This window comes from Bos grunniens, chromosome 28 (assembly GCF_055505025.1).
Source record: "Bos grunniens cultivar Pamir isolate PY7600 chromosome 28, Bosgru_T2T1.0, whole genome shotgun sequence".
In the NCBI taxonomy this organism is placed as follows: Eukaryota; Metazoa; Chordata; class Mammalia; order Artiodactyla; family Bovidae; genus Bos; species Bos grunniens.
This window is the reverse complement of record NC_141192.1, coordinates 45981560-45987627: the sequence shown is the minus strand read 5'-3', so window position 1 is coordinate 45987627 and position 6068 is coordinate 45981560. Positions and strand designations below refer to the sequence as shown.

The 6068-nt window shown below is 37.9% G+C and overlaps 1 pseudogene; it reads left to right on the top strand.

The window, feature by feature from the left end:
* LOC147343312 (olfactory receptor 5D18-like) lies at window positions 1–941 on the top strand (annotated as a pseudogene).
* Window positions 942–6068: the final 5127 nt, after the last annotated feature.

The window sequence follows — 6068 nt, the reverse complement described above, 5'->3', positions numbered from 1 at the left end:
ATGTTTCTATCAGAGAGAAATAAAAGTGGGGCTACGTTCACTGTCCTAGGCTTCTCTGATTACCCAGAGTTGCAAGTTCCCCTCTTCTTGATATTCTTCACCATCTACAGTGTCACTGTGGTAGGGAATCTTGGGATGATTGTAACCATCAAAATTAACCCCAAACTGCACACTCCCATGTACTTTTTCCTCAGCCACCCCTCCTTTGTGGATTTTTGTTATTCCTCCATAATTGCTCGCAAGACCATGGTGAACCTCATGGTAGAAGACAGAACCATTTCATTTGTAGTCTGTGTAATACAAGTCTTTTTCTTTTGTACCTTTGTGGTAACTGAGTCCTTTTTATTAGCTGTGATGGCCTATGACCTCTTTGTGGCCATCTGCAACCCTCTGCTCTACATGGTCGCCATGTCCCCAAGACTCTGTGCTATGTTAGTGGTTGGATCTTTTGCCTGGGGAACAACCTACTCCTTGGCATTCACATTTTCTGTTAGCAAATTACCATTTTGTGGTTTCAACACAATCAATCACTTCTTCTGTGAGTTCTCCTCCCTGCTTTCCGTCTCTTGCTCTGATACTTATCTCAACCAGTTGCTGCTTTTTATTTTTGCCACCTTTAATGAGGTCAGCACATCCTTCATCATTCTCCTGTCTTATGTTTTTATTGTTGTCACCATCTTCAAGATGCATTCAGCCTGTGGTCGCCGCAAAGCCTTCTCCACTTGTGCCTCCTGCCTGACCGCCATCAGCATCCTCACCAGCACCATCGTCTTCCTCTACTGTGTGCCCAACTCCACAACCTCCAGGCACACAGTCAAAGTGGCGTCTGTGTTTTACACGGTGGTCATCCCATGTTGAATCCCCTGATCTACAGTCTGAGAAATAAGGATGTCAACAAAACAGTCTCCAAGATAGTGGGCTCTAAACTGTTTTCTTATTGAGCATTATAATAATAATAGTTTTTTTCTTGATATGTAAACAAAGTGTAGGTACAAAGGTTGGCTTTTAAAGATAAGTTTAAATTAATAAAGAGTTAATGCTGCAAAATTTATGGTTGCCAGGAAAGGCAAGAAGTTTGGGGGAAAGGGTTAGTTTGGGAGTTTGGGATGAACGTGTACACTCTTGTATTTAAATGGACAGTCAACAAGGATCTGCTGTATAGCACACAGAACTCTGCTCAATGTTATGTGGCAGCCTGGATGGGATGGTAGTTTGTGAAAGAATGGATATATGTATATGTATGCCTGAGTCCCTTCTCCATTCACCTGAAACTATCAGACCCTTGTTTGTTAATAGGCTATGCTGCTGCCACTGCTAAGTCACTTCAGTCATGTCCGACTCTGCGTGACCCCATAGACGGCAGCCCACCAGGTCCCCCCCCCCACCCCGTCCCTAGGATTCTCCAAGCAAGAACACTGGAGTGGGTTGCCATTTCCTTCTCCAATGCATGAAAAGTGAAAGTGAAGTCGTTCAGTCATGTGGGACTCTTAGCGACCCCATAGACTGCAGCCTAGCAGGTTCCTCCATCCATGGGATTTTCCAGACAAGAGTACTGGAGTGGGGTGCCATTGCCTGCTCCAAAGGGGGCTTCTAGGAAATAAATTTTCCTGCCTGTTTTGTTAATGTGTTATATCCCAACACACACACACACACACACACACACAAAAGTTAAAAAAGAGAGAATTATTTAAAATAGAAAGAACATGCATTTTGGCTCAAAGAAGCTAAACTTAATTCTCTCTTACTTACCAAGAAAAAAATTATCAATCTCACCATTTTCTAAGTTTTTGTCTAAAAATTCAGACAAGATAAATGTATTAAATAGATTAAAATACAATATAGATATGTGGTATACCTTGTGTAACTTAATAAATTGAATTTTGTCTCTTTTACACCTAAAATAACTAGGCTTTCAATTAGCACATGCATTTCTCTTACAAAATACAAATAGCAGTTAAAATAAGTCATGGTGTTCATCCTCAAAGGCTGAAAATCTGGTGTTAAGGGTAGGGTAGTTAAGAAAGTGATAACTGTGCAAGTTGGAAATGGGTTTGAGAGGAAAAAAAGAAAAGTTCAAGTCCTTCACAAAATAGGTATTATGTTGACCTGGTTTGGATAACTTAAGAGACAGACTTTTAGAAAATGTATTTCAATGTAGGAGTTTTATCCAGGAGACTAAAGCATAGCAAACAAGGAAATCAGAATGTAGTAATGTGTTAATGATAAAACTTTTTTTTTTTTAACTGAGTGACTAGTGCATAAGTTACACATATATTTGTCTCCATGTTGGAATAGTTGTGTTGTATTGTGTATATGGGTTACTTGGCACAAAGTTGATAAGACACGGATTATATTCTGAATGTATTTTCAAAAGAGCTCTAGTGTGGCAGCATGAGCAACTATGATAGACTCCACCAGAGGCTTAAAAATGCAGGATGAGCTCTCAGAACATCTTTCATGCAAAAAGGAAGCATGAAAAGTGCCTGCCCAATTGACATTTCATTCTGTTTTTCTACCTATGAAGACATCAAAAGTATTATCAATTTTTTTTTCTTTTACCAAACTTAATGTCTGTATCCTTCTCAAATAAACTTGTATCTTAAAAAAAAAAAAAAAGTGCTTCCAGTTTCCCAAAGAGTTGAAAACTAATTGCCTGTGTAACCATATTCAAAATAAAATGCAAACTAGGTAGTCATTAGTTTGCTGTGGTTGTTGTAATTTAGTGGCTAAGTCATGTCCAACTCTTTGTGACCCCATGGACTGTAGCCCACCAGGATCATATGTCCTTAGGATTACCAAGGCAAGAGTACTGGAGTGGGTAGTCATTACATTCTCTAGGAGATCTTCCAGACCCAAGGATCAAAATTGTGTCTCCTGTAATGGATTCATTTTGATATTTGGCAAAACTAATACAATTATGTAAAGTTTAAAAATAAAATAAAATTTAAAAAAATGAAAAAGAAAAAAAAAAAATTGTGTCTCCTGCATTGGCAGGCAGATTCTTCACTACTGAGCCACCTGGGAAGCCTGGATATTAGTATTAGTAAGGTCTGTTTAACAAGGTAAATTAGAAATAAGATCTCTCTAACATCAATAGCTCAGGCTTGCTTGAATAGCTTAAACACTTTTCTTCTCTACTCAATGTGTGCGTTAGTTACTCAGTCATGTCCAATTTTTTGCGACCTCATGCTCTGTCCTTGGGATTTTCCAGGCAAGAATAATGGTATGGGTTGCATTTCCTTCTCCATCTCTATTCAATGTTCCTAAATAAATTCCTAAATATTCACTTTTTTAGATGAAAATATTGAGAATATTTGGGACTATTAACAGTAAATGGGATTAGAAATTCTGTCAGAAATTGTGCTGGAATAGTAATGACACACCACCCTTTCATTCAGTTTTTCAAAACTATTTTTCATCAAAGTTTTCCAAGTAATACATTAAACAAAGTTAAATTCTCTTCCAGTTTTGGTGAAGGCTAAATTTTTGGAGATTCTTTCAAAAGGACTTTTTACCTAATGTGGTTTATTGCAAGCAGGAGCCCAATTCTCCACTTAAAAAGGCATGTCCAGCTCTTCTTTTATCTTCTCATCAAATGATCAAATCAATTCCTCCATTTTTTTTTAATATAGTCTACTTTTGAGAATAACTTGAGTAATATAAGGTCATTGAAGCGACATATTGTGTCAGTTACAAGAAATGCCCTGTAGCTATGTTATAATCTCTTGGAATTTACACAAACTCTTAGAATAGCTGTCATGTGAACAAGCACAGGCTAGGATATTGGATAATGAGCAATATATAGCTCACGGCCCTATCCCATGAAGTAGCATGGAGCCAACCTCTGGACTGCACTATGAACCCTCTTAGATCACCTAGCCTGGCAAGCGGATAACATACACGCAACAGACCAGCACAGATCAGTCAGCTCTGGATCAGATCAGTAGAGCTGCCTTACTGACTTACGTAATAGTGATCCATGCAATAAGCAGCTGTATTTAACTCATTGGGATTCCCTGGTGGCTCAGACAGTAAAGCGCCTGACCTCAATGCCGGAAACCCAGGTCCAATCCCTGGGTCGGGAAAATCCCCTGGAGAAGGAAATGGCAACCCACTCCAGTATTCTTGCCTTGGAAATCCCATGGACAGAGGAACCTGGTGGGCTACCGTCCGTGGGGTCGCAAAAAGTCGGACACGACTGAGCGACTTGACTTTCACTTTCACTTTAACTCGTATGTTTTGGAGTAGTTTGTTATGCAGTCTTAAAATACAACTGATTGTCTTAATTTCTGATGTTACCACAAATTGTCTTAATTTCTGATGTTACCACAAACACCTTCCCAAGTCTTACTGTAGAGCCGTTAAGCATTTCTGCTTTCCTTCTGCTTGGAGGCAGCTTAATTAAAATGTACAATTAAAAAGTTTAGAAAATTTAACACATTGTTGATGTTAATGAATCTTTTGATGAAATAATTTCCTAAAACAATGATCTTATGTGATATACATACAGTTCATCAAAATCTTAAATCTTGGTACTTATTCAATTTATGGATAAAGACAATAAAGCAAATTTCAATTAAATATTTATATTTAAATCATTTTAAAAAATCTGTTTTGTCTTTAAGACAGATAAACAAAGGTTTCTGTGAGTAGGTTGCATATATAGGTTGCATATATGTTTTGCATATAAAACATCACTGCCAGTGATGCTGTCTTTTTAGTCATTCTGCCATGAGACTCTCTCCTTCAAGGGAATGCATTTTGTATCAATCCTAATGACAAAAAAAACATAGATACTGATCAGATACCATCATCCGTCTACTATATATGATTTCAAAACATCACTGTATTGGCTAAAACACGTGTCTATTGCAAATCCCTTATTTTCTGAGAAAAGAAAGATACATTAGCTAAAAGGAAATAGGAAGTCATACCATGGGCTTGAAATGTCTTAATTAAAAGAAATTTTAGGCTTCATGGAATACAATGTTTCACAGTGTTGTTATGTTTTAGGTTTTGGAAGTTTTCTATTACTTTTCTAATCGGGGTAATTCCCAAGGTAATCTATGAATGGATAGCAGGAACTTTTGCTTTTGGACAATGAAACACAAGGGATAGTGAAAGTACTGAGTGGAATGGAGAGGCAGAAACACTCCACAATCTCACAAAATAACCAGATGAATCAATTTTAGGGAAACACATGAAGGTTGTTGAGAATATGGAAACCAATTTACTTCCAACTATTTATAGTCATGAAATTCTTAAATAATTGGTATATCAGGGGCATAAACCACATAGTATCATTCATAACCTATTGGTTTAGGACAAAATTATACAGGCAGAGAAAGAGCAGACCTGGGAGATAGCCCTCAGGCAGATCCATAAAATGGGCTCTACACATCCAGATGTTGAGGCTGGATTTAGAAAAGGCAGAGGAACCATAGATCAGACTTTCAACATCTGCTGGATAATAGAAAAATTAATAATTCCAGAAAAGCATCTATTCTGCTTCATTGACTACGCTGAAGCCTTTGACTGTGTGGATCAAAACAAACTGTGGAAAATTCTTGAAGAGATGGAAATACCAGACCATCTTACCTGTCTCCTGAGAAATCTGTTTGCAGGTCAAAACAGTTAGAACAGGACATGGAGCAATGGACTGGTTCCAAATAGGGAAAGGAGTACATCAAGGCTGTATATTGTCATCCTGCGAATTTAACTTATACCCAGAGTACATCATTCAAAATGCTGGGCTGGATGAAGCACAAGCTGGAATCAAGATTGCTGGGAGAAATATCAATAACTTCAGATATGCAGATGACACCACCCTTATGGCAGAAAGTGAATAGGAACTAAACAGGCTGTTGATGAAGGTGAAAGAGGAGAGTGAAAAAGTTGGCTTAAAACTCAACATTCAGAAAACTAAGATCATAGCATCCGGTCCCATCACTTCATGCAAATAGATGGGAAAACGATGGAAACAGTGGCTGACTTTATTTTCTTGGGTCTGAAACCACTGCTGATGGTGACTGCAGCCATGAAATTAAAAAAAAAAAAAAAAAGCTTGC